The 23,098-nt window shown below is 41.1% G+C and overlaps 1 protein-coding gene and 1 long non-coding RNA gene across 2 annotated transcripts in view; one reads left to right on the forward strand and one right to left on the reverse strand.

The window, feature by feature from the left end:
- SERTAD2 (SERTA domain containing 2) overlaps positions 1 to 23,098 on the forward strand; it is a 112,486-nt gene that overhangs the window by 66,132 nt on the left and 23,256 nt on the right. The gene's annotated exons all lie outside the window — the stretch shown is intronic.
- LOC132659391 (uncharacterized) lies at positions 626 to 23,048 on the reverse strand. Its single transcript, XR_009599812.1, has 2 exons — positions 8,880 to 23,048; positions 626 to 7,954 (listed from the first exon to the last, which is right to left on the reverse strand). It is a non-coding gene; the product is annotated as an uncharacterized LOC132659391 (long non-coding RNA).

Raw genomic sequence — 23,098 nt, forward strand, 5'->3', positions numbered from 1 at the left:
TTATTAGTCTCTTAGATCATGTAGGAAACCAAAAGTGCAGTTGAAAACCATTTTTACAATAATACTAGCTTTTATATGTGCCCATGTGTCTACGTATTTCTCCATATGACTTTGAGTTACCGTCTGGTGTCCTTGCATTTCACTTTGCAGGACTCTCTTCAACTTCTGCTTTAAGACAGTCCTAGTCATCAAGATGGAGAAGGCAATGGCAACCCACTCCAGTACTCTTGCCTGGAAAATCCCATGGGCAGAGGAGCCTGGTGGGCTATAGTCCATGGGGTCGCTAAGAGTCGGACACGACTGAGCGACTTCACTTTCACTTTTCACTTTCATGCATTGGAGAAGGAAATGGCAACCCACTCCAGTGTTCTTGCCTGGAGAATCCCAGGGATGGGGGAGCCTGATGGGCTGCTGTATGGGGTTGCACAGAGTTGGACACAACTGAAGTGGCTTGGCAGCAGCAGCAGCAGCAGCAGTCATCATGAACTCCCTTAGTTTATGTTTATTCAGGAATGTCTTAATTTTTCCCCACTTTTGAAGGATAGTTTTGCCAGATATAGGATTCCTGGCTGACAGGTTTTTTCCTTTTAGTACTTCGGGTAAATCAGCCTACTGTTTTCTGGCCTCCCAATTTCTGATGAGAAATGTGCTGATAATCTTATTGAAGTTCCCTTGTATATAATGATTTGCAAAAGAGATGGGAATACCAGACCACCTGACCTGCCTCTTGAGAAATCTGTATGCAGTTCAGGAAGCAACAGTTAGAACTGGACATGGAACAACAGACTGGTTCCAAATAGGAAAAGGAGTACGTCAAGGCTGTATATTGTCACCCTGCTTATTTAACTTCTATGCAGAGTACATCATGAGAAATGCTGGACTGGAAGAAACACAAGCTGGAATCAAGATTGCCAGGAGAAATATCAATCACCTCAGATATGCAGATGACACCACCCTTATGGCAGAAAGTGAAGAGGAACTCAAAAGCCTCTTGATGCAAGTGAAAGAAGAAAGTGAAAAAGTTGGCTTAAAGCTCAACATTCAGAAAACGAAGATCATGGCATCTGGTCCCATCACTTCATGGGAAATAGACGGGAAACAGTGGAAACAGTGTCAGACTTTATTTTTTGGGGGCTCCAGAATCACTGCAGGTAGTGACTGCAGCCATGAAATTAAAAGACACTTACTCCTTGGAAGAAAAGTTATGACCAACCTAGATAGTATATTCAAAAGCAGAGACATTACTTTGCCAACTAAGGTCCGTCTAGTCAAGGCTATGGTTTTTCCTGTGGTCATGTATGGATGTGAGAGTTGGACTGTGAAGAAGGCTGAGCCCCGAATAATTAATGCTTTTGAACTGTGGTGTTGGAGAAGACTCTAGAGAGTCCCTTGGACTGAAATGAGATCCAACCAGTCCATTCTGCAGGAGATCAACCCTGGGATTTCTTTGGAAGGAATGATGCTAAAGCTGAAGCTCCAGTACTTTGGCCACCTCATGTGAAGAGTTGACTCATTGGAAAAGACTTTGATGGTGGGAGGGATTGGGACAGGAAGAGAAGGGGACGGCATCCTCTTGGATGGCTGGATGGCATCACGGACTCGATGGACATGAGTCTGAGTGAACTCTGGGAGATGGTGATGGACAGGGAGGCCTGGTGTGCTGCGATTCATGGGGTCGCAAAGAGTCGGACACGACTGAGCGACTGAGCTGAGCAGCTATGTCTTATTGCCTTCAGGATTCTGTCTTTGTCTTTTGAAAGTTGTATTATAATATGTAGGTCTCGTTGACTTCATTTTACTTGGAGTTTCTTGAGCTTCTTGAATGGTTATATTCATGACTTTAATCAATGTGGGAATTCCTGCCATTATTTCATCAAATATTCTCTCTTCTTCTGGGACTCCCACAGTGCACATGTTGGTCCACTTGAAGGTATTCCATAGGCCCCTTAGGTTGTCTTCACTTTTCTTCAATATTTTTTTCTTTGTCTTCTCAGATTTGATTATTTTCATTGTCCTATCTTTAAGTTTGCTGATTCTTTCTTCTGTGCAAATCTGCCTTTGAATCTCTCTAGTGAATTTTTCATTTGAGTTATAGTACTTTTCAGCTCTAGACATTCTTTTTGGTTTCCCTTTTAGGTTTTCTTTCTCTTGAAATTTCCGTTTTGTTCACACATCATTTTCTTGACTTTCTCCACATCTTCCTTTACTTCTTTGAGCAGTTTTGGACAGTGTGTTAAAGTCTTTGTCTATTATATCTCCATTAGATCTTTTCTGAGGACAGTTTCTGTTGATTTATTTTTTCCTTTCAATGGATCGTGTTTTCCTGTTGTATTGCATGCCTCGTGGGGGGTTTTTTGGTGAACACAGGCCATTAGAATCTAATAATGTTATAATTCTGGAAATCAAGGTTTCAGATCCTCTTCCTCAAGGTTTGCTGTTTTCTTGTATTGTTTTTGTTGGTCATTTTTGCTTTTTAGGATGTGTTAGCCTGTCTTTGTGCCAAGGTCAGCCTGAGGTCTAAGTTTAAGGTTTTTCGGGTCTTTTCTGAGCCTTTCTTTAGGTGTACCTGGTTATGTTCTTGTTTTCCCTATATATTACAGTTTTTCAATGTCCTAGTCTTTAATGTCTAGGTGTGGTGGGTAGGTTCTGGCCCTTTAAAACCCCTTGGAAAGTCATTTCAGGTGGAAGGGGAGGGGCTTGCAATAATACGGAGGAGGGCAAGTGCAGCAACAATGAGTTCTACTTCTTTGTCTATACTAACATCATCAGAAGCAACAGTGAGAGCCCAGACCCCCTAATATTTAGAGGACAGGATCGTTTTTGCTCCCCTAGTTTTTACGAACTGCTTGCAAGCTACTCAGGAGCATGTGCATACCCCGGGGTAGGAGGGTGGCCAGCTGCTTCTGTGCTAAGAGCTGTAATTGACTGAAAGTAACCAAAACTTACTACAGTTTACCATGGAAGTCTTCCCCTGGAAGATGGAAGTCTTCCCCTGGAAGTTGGAAGCCCTCAACAGCTGCCAGAATTTCAAACGATTGTGCCAGTGTAGTTGTTTTCTAGGTGGAGAGACAGATTCCTGGTGCTTCCTACTCTACCATCTCCCAGAATCCTCTCCTCTTCATTCTGTCTTTAAGAGAGCTCTGATTTTATTTGGGATAGCTCTGTGCTAAGCTAAAATACATGATGTTCTGACACCCTTCTAGATGAAGTGGCTACATTTTGCTCTGTTCTTGTCTGTGAGATGTGGGTAGAGGTCCCTGGGGAGAATATGCCTTCTTAAATAAAAAGACAAAGCCTCATGAAGACAAGACTTTTGAATTTATTCTTACATAAAATGTAGATGAAATAGCTGGTGGATAGCAACTCTCTTGTGACCATGAGCTGCCATGAGGATAGTGAACAGTTCCTTTTGAACCAGCTTTCTAGTCCTGAGCTGTGAACCCCAGACTTAGTAATTTCATGAGAAAAAAAAAAAAAAAAAACTCTTAGTCATTTCAGCCACTGTTAGTATTTCTTTACTTATGTAGTGGTAATAAGTCGCTTCAGTTGTGTCTGACTCTTTGCAATCCTGTGGTTATAGCCTGCCAGGCTCCTCTGTCCATGGGATTCTCCAGGCAAGAATACTAGAGTGGGTTGCCATGCCCTCCTCCAAGGGATCTTCCTGACTCAGGGATCGAACTGGGGTGTCCTGCATTACAGGCAGATTCTTCACCATCTGAGCCACTACTTATAGCCAAGTAAATCCTGATATACTACTCAAGCCCATAATCCATCAAACAGAATAGAAGCATAGACCAGTGGAAATATTTATGACTGTGATGAGCACCAGTATTCTTCAGAGCAATTCAGGAGATTGAGATTTGGGATCTAAGGTTCAGTTGCATACACACATAATGGATATTAAAAAAATATGGGTATGTCTACTCTTAATGAGACTTAAAGCTTTCTAAATTTTTTGTGTACATTCCTCATTTCTTGGGGTCCACTTGCCAAACATTACTGGCATTTTTTTTTAAGTGAAAAAAGAAAGTATTATAGCCCAGTTACAGCAATGAAAGTAGGAAGGGATATGTTGGTTTCTCCCATTACTTATGTCGTAAAGCATTTGAAGAAAGTAGCTGATCTTTTCTAGTCTTTATTATGCTTTGTTATGTATACATCTTTCCATCAGAGTATGAAGTGACAAGGAGGAGAAATTTATGAATAATTAACCAGCCAGAGATCTTACTTTCTCCTAGTTCTTTTCTTAAGCTTGCCCTAGGGCCTGACACAGTGGACAGTCAGTAAATGTTTGTTAGACAAAGAAGAAAAAGGTGGAGTTGGTTTTATATTGAATTGCAGGGACAGAGGTACATTTTGAATGCTAGTCAGATGATGAGATTTATTCAATAAAAATGTTTCTTTCCTGTACTCCAGTCTGACCTAATGCCTTAAGTAAGTGGAGCTCCATCTAATCTCCAGTGTGTATCCCAAACCTGTACATGAGATTCATCACAGCTGACAGCAGTGAATGAGGCCTGACGGCGAGGAGCAAGGGAGCTTGCCTTGCAACACCAGGGACCAGTGTGCAGTATTGAATTTAATGAGCATTATCTAATTAAGTAATTATTAATAACAAAACAGCTATAATAACTTACTTTATCATTTTTTAGAGACTGTGCCAACATCTTTACATTCATAATCTCATTTAACCCACATGATAACACCATGCCTCAGGTTCTAATTCTGTCCCGTTTTTACAGTTGAGAAAATTGAGGCTTAAGCAAGTTGTCTAAGGTCAGATCGCCAGCACACAGTCAAGCTGGAACTTGAAACCCTGTCTGTCTCAGGACGATTTGACTCCAGAGTTAGTGTTCTTAGGCATGTCAAAAAATCTTAACTATAGTTTGTTTAATTACATGTTAAATAATCTCAAAATACTCTGTGTTTTGTACTTTGGTTTCTCTGCAAAGAACCGAAAGGTAATGGTATAAAAGTGGTCTAACTCATAGTAAGACTTTTTAACTGTTAATGTGAAAAAGATGGTTTCTGAGGAAGGGTGCTTTACATGATCTTTTTTTATTTACTTCGAGTGGGAGGGTGGGTCGGAGGTGGATGAATATGCTTTGCTGGCGTTACAGCAACGCATGGTGGGGGCAGAAGAGCGTGAATGCACATTACGCAGAGTGCAGCCTCACATCCGATAGGTGTGTAACTGAGCTGCCTGACTGTGGCAGCCTGATGAATCATGGCATTTTAAGCTCTGTGTGTGTCATCAATGTATGTGGGTTGAAATTGCATGGAAGCCTAGTAGTCCACAACAAATAAATAAAAGCAAAAATACACCACTGGAGTAACTGCAGCATTTCATATAGCAACTGAATATTTGTGAGATCTGTACATTGTGAGCTTTTTGTTTTTAGAGGTAATGATTTTACTAGCTTAGATCATTTTAACATTTTCTGTTTACTTAAGTGTTTAAGATTCAGTCATAAAAATCTCACTCTGAACTGAAGCTGTTTATAGACACTTAGCCAGTGTGTGGGCATTTTGAAAAGAAAAAGATATATTTTTAAAAGATATGTTAAAAATTTGCTGCTTCCTAAATAGGTAGGTAGATAGATAAATGGATAGATTACCATACTTAAAATTTCCATATGAATCTGTTTGCAGAAATGTGCTTTGGCAAAGAGTCTTCTTTAAATAGTGAAGTAAAGTGATATTTGCAATAACATAAATTTGAAAAAAAAAAAAACAAAAACCTGTATCTGGAATCTACACTTTGCCGCTTGGTCATTGTGGCATTCTGAGAACGTTTTCTTTGAACCGCAACTGCTCAGGTGTAAAGTGGGGTGGTAGCAGCTGGGCCTACTTGGAGCTTTGAGGTATAGGGAGCAACAAAGATGGTGATGTCAACACACTTCATAATGTGTAAAAATAAGTAATCATACAGATTTAAAGGTGTGGTGTTGTTATCACATTCTCCACAGCCAGCAGATGGACCAGTCTAACACCGTCCTTCATCCATGAAAGTGACAGTGTCAATTTCTGTCTCTCAGGCAACACAGATTTATTGAACTCTTATACTGTGGTGGACTTCCTTCACATCAGCGGAACTTATGTTTAGATTTACAACAGCTATGGTTTATACAGTGGTGTATTATTTATTCAGGCGTTCTGTATACTTGCATTTCATAGATGTTTGAACTTTCTCTTTAAGCACCCAAATTTGTTTGATGTAAACTTGTTCAATAAAAATATTTCCTTATATCATTTCCCTATATTATTGTTGTTATTATTACATTGTCCCCCCAGAAAGCACTGAACATAATGCTGCCTTTTCTTCATGATTCAGGATCATTTAGATCGCTAAGGTATTCCGTTGGAATACAGAGCCTTTTAGGGCAGGGCTAGTGAGGGGCATGGTGCTGTTTGTCTCTATTTTAAATGATCCCATGCACTAAATTTTTTGAGCTCTTGTGTCAGCATTTTTTAATCCCCCAACCCTGGTTTCTAATTGTTAGCCACCTTTTTCTTTTCCTTTTTTTTTGGTGGTGGGTGGGGGGGTGGTTACTATCAGTGTGCTTCTTTTTAAATCCATTCTCCCCACTAATTTCCATTTACGATCTATTGTGTAAGGGAAAAAACAAATAAAATAATCTTTAAACTTAAATAGATACTCAGGGAGGGCATAATAACACATGAGGTTGATGCATGGGCTTTATGATTTCTTCTTTTTTTTTTTCCTCAAGGGCTTCTTTTTGCTTGCTTTGTTGGTTCTGAGTAACTGGAGTCTCTCTGAATGAATCATTTTGCGCAACACCACCATTTATAGTCTGTATCAGTTTCCTCTAATAGTCACCAGTGATACTTAGCTAGCTCATTACCAATTATAAAATTCTTCAGCATTCCTCGATCCCCACATATTCATGAGAGATAAGCAGGTTGTATATATTTTAAAAAAATATTTTAAGATGATGAAATGAGAAAACTAAGGCATAGTTGGAGGTTATTTGGCAGGTTATTTTATCCAGGGGTTGCAGCAGAATGCATTCTAGGGAGGCTTATTCACCCAGACATGCATGTAGCCTTTACCTGGATCTTCTTGTTCAGTTGTGTCCGACTTTATGACCCCATGGACTGAAGCATGCCAGGCTTCCCTGTCCTTCACCATCTCCCAGAGTTTGCTCACACTCATGTCCATCGAGTCAGTAATGCCATCCAACCATCTGATCCTCTGTTGTCCCTTCTCTTCCTGCCTTCAGTCTTTCCCAGCATCAGGGTTTTTTCCCAGCTGGCTATCCCATTTCACTAGGTCTGGGCAGGACTCGGGTTACATTTTGGAAAAACATCCCAAATAATTCTAATGCATAAAGCTTTTCCTAACTTTTCCCCCATTTTCTACACTCTTCCGCCATCTCTGCTCTCATTCAGAACCACTAGGTTGAGTTTCTATGACCAGTAAGTGATTTATTAAGATGTTTTCACCTGCATGTCAACAAATAGTGTCTTACACTTATGATTTGTAATGGTCCTGTAGTCAACTGAGGGCTTCCCTGGTGGCTCAGATGGTAAAGACTCTGCCTGCAATGCAGGAGCCCCAGGTGATGTGATCAGAATAGTGCCCTCCCTCCCCGCCCATGTTACCCATAGTAGAAGAGAGTCTGTGAATGTTTCTAAATTAAGGGGCTTGAAATTCTTATTGTCCAGAGTATCCTGGGTTATTTGTCTGTGCTCCATGTAATCATAAGGGTCCTTATCAGGGGGAGGCAAGAAGGTTAGAGGCAGAAGAAGATGGGACGACAGAAGCAGAGGTTGGAATAGGACATTTGGAAGATGGAAGAAGGGGATGCAAACCAAGGGGTGCAGGTGGCCTTGAAGCTGGAAAAGTCAAGGAAACAGATTCTCTGGTGAAGCCTCCAGAAGGAACACAGGGCTGTCAACACTGCAGTTTTAGACCTCTGAACCTCCAGAACTGTAAGAGAATAAATTTGAGTCATTTTAAGGCACTGGGTTTATGGTAATTTGTTACAGAAGCAATAGGAAACCACTATAGCTGGCAAGTCTAAAATACAGATTCCTAGGCGCTCCCACAGAGATACTGTTTTAGCTGAGCTGGGCAGGGTCTGGGTTGTGGGGTTGAACCATTCACCCAGTGATTCAGTGGTCTGTGTCCTTGGACCTCACCTGTGGTTACAAACATACTCATAAGGCCATTGACTATCTCCCTTGGAGGTCTGAAGGTGGGTAGTCCTAGCGCCAGTTGTTCTTATCAGCTCATCAGCTCAGTGAACACCTTCAAGGACCCAGGCTCCACCTGGACCTTTCCCCACCACCTTTGGTCCTTAGCCTTCTAACATCATGTACACAGAATGGCTGCCTTAGCTCCAGGGACTACATCCTCCTATGGTCAGGAAGGAGACAAAGAGCCCTTCCTGCATGCCCATATGTCTTCCATTTTTTAATCAGAGAAGAAAAGTTCTTTCCCAAGGCTCCCAGCAGACTATCTCCTCTACCCAACGGGCCAGAACTGCACCACCCGGCATTACCTCCAGCAGCAAGAGAGGCCAGAAAGCAGAAAACCCCAGACCAGAGTGCATGCGTGCTCAGTCGCTTCAGTCATGCCCATTGTGTCCAACTCTTGGCGACCCTGAGGACTGTAGCCCGCCAGGCTTCTCTCTGTCCATGGGACTCTCCAGTAAGGAGTACTTGAATGGGATATGTCGCCCTCCTCTAGGGGATCTCCCTGACCCAGGGATCAGAGCTGCATCTCCTGCATTGCATGCAGGTTCTTTACTGTTGAGCCACTAGGGAAGCGCCCTAGACCAGAGTACTGTCTCAAAATGCTCTCCTGTTCTCCTCCTCCTGGGAGCCCTTTGTATCCCTCAAAGGACACTTACCTCTCATCCAGCTGGTGTCTCCCTCCTCCAGAGATGACCCCTTAATGCCAGGTCTTTGTGCCTTTTAAAATCACCTCACATGCCACCAGTGGCACTGTTCACTTTGAAAGGAAAAAACAAACAACAGCGCATTTTCTTATTTAATCTTTATAACCCTGGGAGGTGGGTAGTATTTTCCCTTTTTCACAGTGAAGAACCAGAGATGGAGAAACATGCTGTGGAAATCTCACTGGTGGCCAATCCGCCTTAACTGTGAAGCTCAGGCTCTTAACATCACACCAGCTCCAGCAGTGATTCTCTGCCGTGCGCTATTCCTAGTACATCTTTGAATATCAGGGTTTGGGCACAGTTGAAGAGATTACAAAGTCACAGCAACACTAAACAAATCAGTCATTACAATCCAGTCACCATCACTGGAGGTTGTTAAGAGAGGAGTGGGGTGACCCGACTTTTGTTTTAAAAGGATCCTTGACCACTGTCTTGAGGCTACATGGTTGGGGCCAAGAATATTGCAGTATTTGCTTCCCATCTGACTCAAGGTCAAGGCCAAAGTCGTTGCATTGGCTTCTAAGTCGTTGCATTGGCCAAAGTCGTTGCATTGGCCTCTGCACCCTCCCCCCTCTTCCGTTTACTTCCTCTCTACCCATGATCCTCTCCTCTCCTCCTCCACTGTGCCCTGAGGTCCCTGAGCCCTTGGGCACACACCTCACTGCAGCCCTGCTCACTTTTTCTGTTCCTCCTGTCAGGAAAACTGGTGCTTGGCTTGAGTTTTCACCTTCAGATCTTCACTCAAACACCATTCTCTCAGTGAGGCTTTTCTAAAGCACTTCTTCAAAATTGCCCCCCACCCCACACAGACACAGCCAAGCACACATTCCCCACCCTTTAGAACACCTACTTTCTGTTATGCTGTATAATTGACTCTTCTTTCTTTTCTCTTTCCCCTCACTGGAACGTAAGAGCCATGAGAACAGGGATTTGGGTGTGTTTTGTTTGCTGCCACATTCTCAACTCCTAGAACCTATGACACAGTGGACATACAATAAATATGTATTGAATGAATGTATTCTCTATGCGTAGCTCTGATTGGTTCCACGGGGGGTAAATTCCTAGAAATGAGATGACCACAGTACAGGATACGAACCTTTTAGGAGATTCTTGATACACATATCCAAACTCTTGTCTTTCCAAGTTTGAATTCACTGAGAATTTCATCAGTGGCTATGACAACCTGTCCACAGTGCCTTCACATTGTTAGCAGTTTTATCTAACTTGCTTGGTGTATGGCAATTATATTTCTAATTTGTATTGCTTTGATTAGATGCATTTGTACTCGTTTTTTTTTTTTTCCTGCATTTCTTCCTTTTGTTGATCATCAGCTTGTATCCTTTGCCAGTTTGTCTAATTTAGTTTCATTGTTTCTTAATGTACTGTAGTATTGGTGTAACTGAGCCATAGAATTAGGTTAGGTTAGGTTACTAAGTCTTTGTTATATGTTTGCACATATTTTTCCAGGTTTGTCATTTTTCTTTTAATTTTGCTTATGGTGTTTCTTGATGTATAGTTTTTTAGTGTAATTTGTTTTAATTTTATAGTTCTTTTTTTGCTTTATGTTTAGAAAACAAATCTTGTCTACCTCTAAGATCAGTTATTCATTTGTAATTTTTTTTTAGTTCTCTTACAATTTTAAAAATTATTTTATTATTTAGTTAATCTCTTGTGTTTTTTCATGTGTGAGGCGAAACTCTTTAACACCCATTATTCACCTTTAATCATTAACTGTTGTACTAACAATGCCATCTTTAGAATATACTAAATCTTTATACTAAAGTCTGTTTCAGGTATTTCAGTGCAGATTCATTTATATTTTTCTTTTGCCAGAACCCAACTCTGTTAGTTATTACAGCTTTTTAATACATTCCTTTAAATTTTTTTTTCATTTGTTGATTATTATTAATAAATTTTATGCTCATTCTGTCAAGTTCTGGAATAGATGAGGAGTTTACATACTAAAATAAAAATCAGATTGTGCCTCTCTCCCATGGAAAGTATTTTAATGACTCCCCCTCACCTTCAGGATATAAAGGCCAGACCCTTCAATGTGGCATCCAAGTCCTTCCTAGATGTGCCCAGTCAAACTCTCTGGTCTGGTATATTGCTACTCCCTGCTTGCGATTTACAAGAGCCTCACCCATGTCCTCTGCCGTTTCTCACCTTCCCATTTCTGCTGCTCCATCTGCCTTTAATGACCTTAACTAACCACCATTTACCCTAAAATCCATCACCGCCTCCCTGTTTCCACACTGGTCAGGCTCTGTGGCCGCTCGTGTGTATCCATCGTCACCCTACACATGTCTGTATCAGCCTGCAGCCCTGTGTCACAGTGATGAGTTAGTCTACCCTGTGAGCTTAGCAGGAGCATCTCTTGTTCATTTTGAATTTCTTGTACCTGGCATGCTACCTGGCATGCCGTAGGTGGTGTAGATGGATTAGAGGAGAAAATCTAGGACTGGAAGTCAGGAAATAGATTGTTGCAATAATGAAAGATAATATGGCCTTGACCAGGGCAGTGGTGGGGAAATGGAGAGGAGGGGACATATTTGAAAAACATTTAAGAGAGAAAATTGATAGGATTTTATGTCTGGTTAAATGTGAGAGAAAGGGAGAGAGAAGAAACTTAGAATCTTAGATTTCCAACTTAAGACACCAGGGATACCTTATTGGTGGTTGTTGTTTAATCACTAAGTTGTGTCCAACTCTTTTGCGACCCCATGGACTGTAGCCCACCAGGCTCCTCTGTCCATGGGATTTCCCAGGCAAGAATACTGGAATGGGTTGCTCCAGGGAATCTTCCCAACCCAAGGATTGAACCCTCATCTCCTGCATTGGCAGGAGGATTCTTTACCACTGAGCCACCAGAGAAACCCACCTTGTTGTTACCTTAACCATATTTAAGCATTCAGAAGGAGGAACAAGTTTAAGGAAGATAAGATTAGGACACTTTTAGATGTGCTGTGAGTTGGAGATGCCTTTATACTATTGGTGAAAATGTCTAATAGCTAATGAGATAGAAATAGGCTATTTATATACTATTATTGTTCAGTCCTGGAGAAGGAAATGACAACCCACTCCAGTAGTCTTGCCTGGAGAATCTGACAGACAGAGGAGCCTGGCAGGCTATAGTCCATACGGTCGCAAAGAGTTGGACACAACTGAAGCAACTTAGCACGCACATTGTTCAACCTAGGACACTTTTGAGATTGAAACAGGGTGCTGTTACTAATTATGCCAGGACAAGAATATATTAGGTATGACCCTGACAAACTGGGATATATGTATGGTCTTTCTCTATATAAAGCTCAGATACGAACCTCAAAGAGAAAGGTCTAGAATGTGATTAATGATTTGTGAATCATTAGCATATAGATGCCCTGAGAGTGGGTGAAGTTACCTCATGAAGATTCCGATATCCTAACCATCATCCACTTACCTTTGTAATCTTGTCTGGTCCCAAATTGCAGTAGGGGATGATTATTTTTTAAAGTGAAGACCTATAGGTTTATAGGGTGGTAAGAGGAAGAGGAGCCAACAAAGGAACAAGTAACCAGAGAGATAAGAACCAGGAGTTCAACCAGAGTTACTGAAAGAAATGGTTGGAGGCAGTCATTAATATCAAATGCTATAGATAGGTGTTCAGTCAGTGAGGAACTGAGAAGTCTCCAGTGGCTTGGCATTTAGGGAGTAATGGTGCTCTTTCCAGAGGTGGTCAGTATAGTTTTTTTGTGAAGCCAGAGGAAGTAGGTGGAACTGAAACCATGAAGGGTAAGGACAGCAGTTGTTGTTAGCTGGTAAGTCGTGTCTGGCTCTTTGCAACCCCGTGGACTGTAGCGCTTCAGTCTCTGTCCATGAGACTTCCCAGGGAAGAATACTGGAGCGGGTTGCCATTTCCTTCTCCAGGGGATCTTTCCAACCCAAGGATCGAACCTGGGTCTCCTGCATTGTCAGGAGACAATGCCTTTACCTCTGAGCCACCAGGAGCCACCAACATTCCCGCAGCATTGAAGCAGGGGAGGGCTGTTTCTTGTTTTAAAAGTGAAGAGGGAGAACACCAAGTCTGTAATTTATTGACTGCAGGAAGGAGCCAATAGAGAGGGCAAGACTGAGTCTGCAGTCATATTTAAGCTGTTTTACTCAGCCCAATTTTCTTGTCTGGAGTACCTGTGCTGTACTATAGTTGAATGCCACCACTCTGTTTCAGTAGCAGTCACCGAGACTTTAAAAACCATTCATTAGATGTTTTTCTATTTAGTTGGCTTGGGATCTAGGTTTTTCTCCCTCTTTTTCACTACAGACTCAACATGTGAGCCTTTGAATACAATATATGTCTTCTAGATGCATTGATTTGCTGACATGTCACTGGCAAAGTGTTGATAACCCATCCGTTTAGGTTTATGGGTTGATATGATAGTGTCTTTGTTGATAGATTTAGAAACATACACTGCAGATGAAAATATCCTTTTGGGATGTATATATGTGCGTTTATGTGGTATTGTATGTATTAGAAGGAAAAGTGAGTTTTACACTGAGAGTTGTTTTTTTTTTTCCCCCTTTTTGAGAAGCTCCATTAAGGAAAAAAATGTTAAGTTTCAGAATAGAAACGGTTCGGTTTCTGACCTGCTACCTCATAGTAAGAAGCTTAGTTGTAAGGTTAACTTCCTCAGAGAGAAGGCAGGGACAGCAGCAAAAGGAACAGGAAGGTTTAATTGCTCTGCAAAGGCCCAAACATGCTCTGAAAAGTAAAGATTTCAGGCTTAATGTGCACGGAACAAAAGGCCGTTGTGAGCTGTGTATAAGAGTTGGTGAGAGTTTGTATTCTGCCCCTTTTTTCTGTGGGAGTTATTTCCTGTTGTTGACTAGAGTTCTTTATTTAGAACCACCTAGCTTCAGAATGCCTGCTAGTGAGCAGAAAAGTGTGTATTTAAAACATAGGCTTATTTCAAGACAGTCTTTGAAAAAAAAAGTTACACTACCCATGCGCTGAGAGAGCACCACCTTCCCAGAGATCAAGAGGGTATGGGGGCTTTATTCCTATAACCCTGCATGGAGGGTCACAAAAAAGAGAATCAGAATGCATTTGAGGTAGCTGTAAATGGTCAACTGAACACCCTGTGGAAGATAGTTCACCAGGAAAGAGTGTTTTTGTTGTTTTTTTAAAAAACAAAACAAGATTTCACTTTTTAGGGCTAGATGCATGTTAAGGAAGTTAACAGGAAGCCTTACACATTTTGTAAGGAAGCTTTTATCCTTTCTAGCATGGGTGGGCTGCTGTCCATAGGATCGCACAGAGTCGGACACGACTGAAGCGACTTAGCATGCATGCATGCATTGGAGAGGGAAATGGCAACTCACTCCAGTATTCTTGCCTGGAGAATCCCAGGACAGAGGAGCCTGGTGGGCTGCCATCTATGGGGTCGCAGGACGCAACTAAAGCGACTTAGCAGCAGCAGCGGCAGCATGATAGAAGTTAGCCTGACGGGTGAGAAATACACCCCAAATACTGGCTTTAAACCTATTATTCTGTTATACTTGCCTTGTCAGTTGGGCTTCTTATTAAAAACTTTCGGTTACGCTAGCATCGTCATTGAATTTTGCAGTCTGTTATTAAGAGAGAGAGAAGGGCAGGATGCATGTGCATGTGTGGTCAGTCGAGTCTGACTCTGTGATCCCATGGACTGTAGTCTGCCAGTCGTATCAAATGTGTAAAAGGAATTAGGTCATTACTGAAATAATGAAGATAAATGCATGAAATATACATATTACCCATTGCTTTATTAATAGATATTACAAGTTGTGGGGAAAAAAACCTTACAAAGTTCTATTTCATGGGAACCATAAGAAAGAAAGGGGAAAAAATGTGTCTTTTAATGTCTTGAAATCTAAAACAATACATTTATATGGTTTACTACAACATATTTGTTTGCTTTTCATGTTTTTAACAAATTAAATTTTGTAGTATCTCTCTCTGATTCTTTTACTCCTCCGTTTATGAAGATTAACCACTTTCCTGAATGGTTTTGGTCTCTAATGTTTTTATTCTATAATTACATTCATCTGTATTGATAAACAATATATAGCATTGTTTTGCATGTTTTAAAGTATTTTATATAAATGATATTATACTGTACATACTTTACAACTGGCTTTATTTTATTCAACATTATGTTTTTGAGATTTAACCACGTTGATATTTGGTAACTTTAGTATTTCTTTAAACCACCGTAGCTTTCAAATGTATTGATTAATTTTCCTTTAGCAATTACAAGCAAAGCTACTATAAACATTCTTCTATGTCTCCATGCGGGATGAAAACAAGAGTCTCTCTAGATTTAGCCCTTCTCATCCCGAATTCCTCCAGAAAATTAAGCCCCAGTACCCTAAGGCAGAGGAGGGCATGGCAGCCTACTCCAGTATTCTTGCCTGGAGAATCCTCATGGAGAGAAGACCTGGTGGGGTGCAGTCCATGGGGTCGCAAAGAGTCAGACATGACTGAGTGACTAGGCACACATGCAACGCATCCTAAGGCATTTGTTGTGTATAATGAATTGTCTTCTGTCCTCTAAGTCTAGAATGGTTCATGCTTGGGGCTAGAGCTGGAGACTGACACCTGCTCCTAAGAGTGATCACACCAATCTCTATGTAATTCTTGAGTTCAATGGGGAGGTTTGAAATCAGCCCTGATGGGGTATTTACACCACAGAAATCAGCAAATGCTTCAAAAAGGGCTTCTTTCCTTCTTTCCCTATTCTCCACCCCCACCCCAACCCCAGCCAGTTGTTAAACATTTACTAGCAACCACTGGTTCTTACCTTTATACCACCCTTGGGAGAATTGAGGAAATAGTCACTTGAATTCTTTTCTGTAGGGCTTATTTTCTCATGGAACCCTCATGGAGAAAGACTGCAGGTATGTGGGCAGTGTGTGTGCATGTCCAGCTCCACTAGCTAATGTCACATTATCTCCAAAGTGGTCAAGTGGAGAGCTGTGAACTAACCTTTTATAATTTGCATTTTTCCTATAACTGAGGAGATTGAGTATCTCTTCACATTTGTTGGATATTTGAGTTTCCTCCTTTTACCCATTTTCTGTTGGTTTTATATTAAAAAAAAAAACTAACTCAGAGTTCTTTTTTACTTCTGAGTATTAATCTTTTGCTGATTATATGAATTATATACCATCACTTGACAGTCTTTCACTTATCTTTATTTTGTTTATCTTTTGTTTTGTTTAATGGATGTTTAATTTTTAATATAGTCCAAGTTATTGGTCTTTTTCTTTATAGTTTGTGCATTGGCTGTCTTATTTCTTTTCTTTTGCCTGTTCCAGGTGGCATGTGGGATTTTAGTTCCCCAACCACAGACTGAACCCACGCCCCTGCATTAGAATCATGAAGTCTTAACTACTAGAACGCCATAGAAGGCCCTGGCTATTTTGTTTCTGAATAGTCAAAGTCTCAGCCGGAAACAGTATTCCACTCAAATGATTCAACTAAAGAGACATAAATGGAGGGACTTTTGACAGAGATGTGACAAAACCTGAAGCATGGAAGACCAAGAACTTAGATCTTACTGTCCTCAGGTCTGCAGGGGAAAGGGGAGGAAATGGTGTTGCTAGAGTCTGTGAGAGTGAGTGCCCTGGAGAAAGGGCCACCTGCAGAAGCTGTGGCTATGGAGGGATGGGTCCTGCTGTAACAGGAGCCCAAAGTAGGAAGGAGCAAGGAAGAAATAGCCCAAGCTCTCTCCCCTCTGACCCACTGGTCTCTTTCTGGTACCTTCCTGTTGAGGAATCCAGCTGGAAGCCGGTTGGCAAAGGAGCTTTGTCCCTAGGGGTCCACATTTCCAGGCACAGAGCAAAGAAGAGAATTAATCTTACATTAATTCTGAGAGACTGAGAATAATCATACATTCCTTATTCTGAGCCCATAAATATATTTTCCTGTATTCTCTCCTAAATGTTTTTAAGTTTTGTTTCACATATTTAGACATTAGTCCACCTGAAATATATATATATATATTTTTTAATATGAGCTACCTAATTTTATTTTACATGCAGGTATCCAGGTGACCTTTAGTCATTTATTGAATAGCCTATTCTTTCCCACTGATTTGTTGCCTCACCTCTGTCATAAACTTTATGTGTACATACATGTGTGGGTCTGTTTCTGCACTCTCGATGCTGTTCTGCTGATCTGTTTATACCTTGCCAACACCAATCTGCTTTAATTACTAGAACTTTATAATAAGCCTTGATATCTGTTAGGCCACATCCTCCATCTTGTTCTTTAAACTTATTAAAGCTATCTTTTGTCCTTTGTTATTCCAGATGATTTCTGGATTTGCTTAAGTTCCATGGGCAGCGGGGAGGGGAGCATTGGGATTTAAGTTGGAATCACATTTAATTTATTGATGTGTTTTGGGGAGACTTGAATAGTATTAAGTATTCTTGTCCATAAATGGTGTGGCTCTCCATTAACTCTTTTCATCTGATGAACTTTTGGAAAGGTGTCTATTTTCTCACTTTTCATTTTTGGTTGTAATGTGGAAATAGTAATTCTGGAGTCTTTATCTTTAGAGCTTTTTTTTTTTTTTTAATCGCTAAAACTGAAAGCATGATGTCTAACAGTTCTAAAGTGGTAACAAATTAGGATTGATTGAAAATGAATGTCTGATTCATCAAAATTCTTTTCAACCTTTTATAATTTGGGCTTTAATTTCTTAAAGAAAAGTAAACAAATATAAATGATGTTCAAATTACCATTACTATTCCCACAAAAGCTGTTTATCAGCTGTCCCAGTATGTACTATGCTGCCCTCTGCGTTATGAGGGCAAATGAATCACTGTAGCCAAAGTCAGGGAATCTGACACTTTTTCAATGAGTTTTTCTTTTTTTTTAATTTGATATGACTTTCATATGTGTATTTTCTTCTAAAAGAATCATCTTTAGGAACAACTAAATACACGCATTGTTTGAGCAAACTCAAATTTGTGAAGTGTACATTATTTGTAACAGAACAGAACGGCAGTGGGCGTCAATGCTATAGATGATATTCTCGTGGTATTTGCTGCCATCCCCTCTCCTTTCTAAATTTGGTGTTACAGATTCAACTTCTGTTTTCAAAAAGGGAAGTTGCATATAGCTCATTCACACTATTATTTTCTCCTTAAAAGCCAGTTTCTCTGATAATTGACCATTTAAGGAGTTTCATACACCTCAAACAAGACTTCTCTAAAGACAGCAGTTTTGAAATAAATATTACTTAGAAAGATAATCTTCAATATTTAAAGCATGTTTAGGAAAACCATTGACGAGTTGCACAAATGTATCTAATGTAACATTGCTGTTTATCTGAATAGTTTACCTTGGTTTCTTCCTACTCGGCTTTCACTTTGCCTTTCTGAAATTTTAAATATAAAAATATTTTAATTGAAAATATATATTTTTCAATTTAAAGAAAATATTAAATTGGACAGTTAGATAATTTTGGAAAAGTCTTGCTTATTCTGGCAACATGTCTTTAAAGAACAATTCTGCATTGGTGACTAAAAGATAAAGTCTTGCTTAAGTGTTCCCTCTCCTCCAGAAAACCAATAAAGATTCACAGTGGCAAAGTACTGATCCACTTTTTTGTTGTATGCACTGTTTCCATTTAAACTGTGTTCTCTGCCCACGTGTGTATTTTTAATGATATTTCATAGTATCATACTTCATAGTCTGAAGTCAGAGGTATTTCCTGGGCATCTATACACATTAAAGCTTTGACCTTTTTTTCACATCTCAAAGTAGAAGTTTTATATCTGGGACTTCAAAAAGTGGCTTAAATTTGTTATTTACACTCCCCAAATCACCTTACTTCTCTTAAATGACCTCTTTACTCATAGGTGATTTAAAGGTACACAATCTTAGATCTCTTTTACAACAGATATGAGAATGTGTGTCACAGAAAATAGGATGGGAAGTTGATTTTATATTCTTCCAAACTCCTCTGTGGAGGTAGTCCCCATTGTAGCCACCTTTTCATAGACTCTTAGCTCTGGGAAGGGGCTACAGGAACCTTTGGGCCCTAGTGCCTCATCTGGCGGGAGGTGGACACAGCCCTCGAGATGGGAAGGCCCTGATTCAGCTTCCTTGCTGACTGTGGCTGAAGAACTAACTACACTTGAGATCTTCTGACTAACCACATGTGCTCTTTTCACCAGAACCAGTGCTAATCCTAAATCTGTGACATGGCAGATTAAGAAACTAAAAAGTCAGTGATCAATCATAGTGATTTATTTGTACAAGATCTTCAAATTCCTACTCCAAGACTCAGGCTTGATGATCTGGAAGCTGCACAATTTCTAACATTCATACAAGTTTTCTAGGGAAGCCAGAAGTGCCGGTACCTTGAAAAGAAGGTGAATTGCTCAAGAAGGGAGCATGGTTTATGGACAGGAAACCAGGGTCAACATGCAGATAGGCCAGCTTGTAGAGGCCAGAGAGGGAACTGAGGACAAGGAGAGAGGTTTCTGAGGAGCACCCACCAGCCGTGGAGGAGCAGCATCTGGCAGGAAGGGAGCACTGAAGAGTTGTCACTAGGGAAGGCTTTCTCTTTCCAGCTGAGAAAAGGTGAAAGCAAAAGCCAGAGTGTCTAAGGAGAGCCACTCCATTTATCAGAGGATTTTACCAGGAAATAGTGGCCGGTGAAGTAGGGAGGAAACTTATGCTCAACAGAAGCCATCTTGTCTAGAAATAGAAGGGACGAATCAAAGATGCTAGAAAAAAGTTTCAGGAGCGTCTTATTCCAATATCATCATTAAGATTTTGTTCTAAATTAGGATTTAAATATTGTCAGATCTTTAAAAGAGAAAAAGGCGTGTTCACTAACAGGAAAATGACCCTCTCTCAGAACACAAGGGACCGTCATTGCAAAGCAGCCTAGTAACAGTGAGGGAAACTGCGAGAGTGGCTCTTCACTGGAGTTGAAGCTCTACTCTTGTGAAGCATGACTGCAAGGACAGGCAGGAGAAAGCCTGACGTGAGAAGGTGGGCAAAGAGATGGAGAAGACTTTACAGAGGCAGATGAGTTAACCGGTTCCTTTGGTGCCAACAAGTTTTAACTTGCTAGTGGCTGAAAAGTTCTGAACCTGTTCATGCTGTCTTTGTGAGAGTGTTCATTAGTTTTCCTAGTCATCCTATCCTGTGTCAACTCTCTGATAATCAGTTAGGTAATGTGGGACTTCGAGACTTTATTTAGAAGATTTATTAATAGATTTCAGTGATCAGTGAATGGGAAGTCCGCATTCAGTTAGACTCTCTGTATTTTCCATGAAAAGATGATTTAACCCAGCTGGCTATATTATTGTGTTTAATAACTGAAACATTTATGGGGGGGCATAAGATCAATATTTCCAAGGTATATAGATGGATGATTGACTGGGATTTCTTGTGGAACTTGAAAGATAAAACATAATAAAGGAGAAAGGTTAAGTCTGAAAACTGTTGTGAAGTCTTTCTCAGTTTATATAGCTAGCTTGTCCGTGTGTCAATTCTTTGGTGCATATTAATTAAGTGCTAAAAGTGGCCTTCAGTTAGTGCAGTCATCTGGTTGTTTGCAAGACGTGAGGGTACAGAAACTTTCAAGAGAAGCAGTGAAGTGCAAACTAGTACCCCGAACCACAAAGCAATGTTGAGAAGTACCTCTCTGAAATTAAACTCATGAGTACTTTTAAAAATTATCATCACAGTCCTATACTTACAAGAGCAGTGTTTCTTTTCTCCCTAAACAGATATGTTCCTGATAGTTAAGTGTGGATGACTGGCCTAATTTCTTGTATGTGCAAGTGAGAGGGAGAAACTCTAAATCCTGAGGGTAGGATTATTTTAAATGGGCTTTTAAGTGTCCCAGAGAGTGAAAGTGTGAAAACCATACTTATGTGTTCACTAAGCATTTCTTGCTCATTTGCTAGGAATAAACAATATTTTTTAAAAAATCATGCATACTAAAGGGAAAGGGAGTTGACTTCAAAAACTCTGGGAGGGCCTTTCCTTAGCCTCATGGAGTTGGATTCCCAGGGCCAGGCAGGAATTGCTGGGCTGGGCTGAGGGGGGACTCTGCCCTAGGGGAAGGGACTGTGTACCACCTGGTGAGGGACCACATGAACAGGTGTTCAAATGGCCACTTCATGCTTTGACTTCTTGGTAAAAGATGCCAGAATATCAAAGTGGGGAAAGTGGGACACATATATAACACAGATACCTATATATAACATATATAAAATGATAAGGCATTTACCTTCACAAGTATGGGAAGGTGAAAAATATTTTACCTCAGAACTCAGATTGCTTTCCTAAGAACTCAGACCTTTCCTGAGCACACACAGAATTCGTGCTTTAGCAAAATCATGCATCCACTCTGGAGGCACACAAATTGTCACTTTGATCTTTAGTTCTTCCAGTAATTCATCTGCTAGAAAATATCCAAGTGTCACAAAAATTGTGCAAGTCTAACTTGCTGCTCACTTCAATTCATGAATAACAGTTTAAATTTGTTTTAAATTCAAGAGAGCCTCTGGCCTCTGCTACAGAGAGATCACAGTATTGCAGCTTCTATTTCGATGGCTTCTCTTTAAAGTGAGTGGGTTGTTCGGAAATTGTTAGTAGTGTCCTCTCTGAAAGGCAGAATTCTGGAAATGAAAAATATCTTTGCCTCATGGCAAAATGTTTGAATACTGTGCCACTTAGGCACAAACTGAGCAGGATGCGCTGAGGGCCTGTACCACGACTTCCATGATGAGTAATTTGGAATGCCATTGTAATGAAAATTTCCAAAGATATCCACAAATCATTAGCTTTTAGCACTGGCTGTACTTAAAAATGAAAAATCTGTGTAACCTTTTAATTATATCGAGGGTCCAGTAAAAAATCTTTTTGATTCCCTTTCAAGATAAAACAAGAAACATTTTCTCCTCTACCAACATTTTAGCCCAGATTTAATTTCAATAATATCGTCAATTTGATAGATAACAAATCATTACTGAACAGTTCCAATAGGTCTCAACTTATCTTGATGTTAACGACTTATAATCACCTTTATGTTAGGTCTTAAAGCTTTATTATCCTTAAATATAACTAGTATAGTGGACCATTAAATTCCAAAGAGATCTGAGACGATATTGATTGGGGTGGCAACCAAAATTTTAAGGTGACTGAATTCCTTTTCGGAACATCTTTAAACTGAATGCGTATGTCATTTTTAAAATAATCATTAATTTTCCAGGGGAGGTCTCCTGTCCTAGGACTTCTAAATTTGCACCACACACACAAGCCTCCCAAAACTAGTATAAATTTCCCTAATAAATATAAGGAGTTCAAAGCAGAACTTCTTAAGGAGAAGGAAAAGGCTATCGCTGTGAAACTGCGCCTAGGTCCCCCCTGCGTCTTCAAGCCAGGCGTCCCTACCTGCGTGGGCTCTGCCGGGTTTGCACCGCGGCCGAAGCCTGCCACGAAGGCTGCAAAGTCGTTTCCCTCCTGTTCCGATGAGGTACTCGACTTGGTGACCATTTCAAGTGTTGGGCTGAGGACACCGCACTCAAGGGGAATTTGTCCCCACCTCCAGCCGGAGCCTTCATCCTACTTCTCGGACACTCTGAGGGCCGCTCGTATGTCCAGAGACGCAGGCATCGGAGAGCGTCTCAGCTGCGGAGGCGCGGCCCCCGCCCTCCCGGGACATGTCTCGAAAACCCCGCGGACAGCGTGGATACTGCGCCCCGGGGTCGGATTTTTCTCTTTCCCCATCCCCCCAGCCCCCGGGACCCTGCCTGCCCGGCTAACCGGCCCCAAGTTGCAGAATAGCTGAGATGCTTGTCATATTTGCGGTCGCGCGACTCAGCGGGCTGTGCGCGCGCGGCACTCGTTGCCGCCTTTGTCACTAGCGGCTCCGTCATTTGCATGAGTGGTCTGAGGGGATTATTGGTGGTTAGTTGTGGTCCCGTGGCCGGAGTGTCTCGTTTCCTCTCCCCTTCTCCTTAAGCTTTTCCTTAAGAGAAAATCAAGGGCGAGCCGGCTGGGAAGGGAGCCGTGGGCGGCGCTGCCACCCGGCGTCTCGCGTGCTCCGCCTGCCCCTTCCTGCTCCTGGGGCGGACGGGGCCCTGCTCGGCATTTATCGCGCCTCCCGGGACCGCCG

This window comes from Ovis aries, chromosome 3 (assembly GCF_016772045.2).
Source record: "Ovis aries strain OAR_USU_Benz2616 breed Rambouillet chromosome 3, ARS-UI_Ramb_v3.0, whole genome shotgun sequence".
Taxonomy (NCBI): domain Eukaryota; kingdom Metazoa; phylum Chordata; class Mammalia; order Artiodactyla; family Bovidae; genus Ovis; species Ovis aries.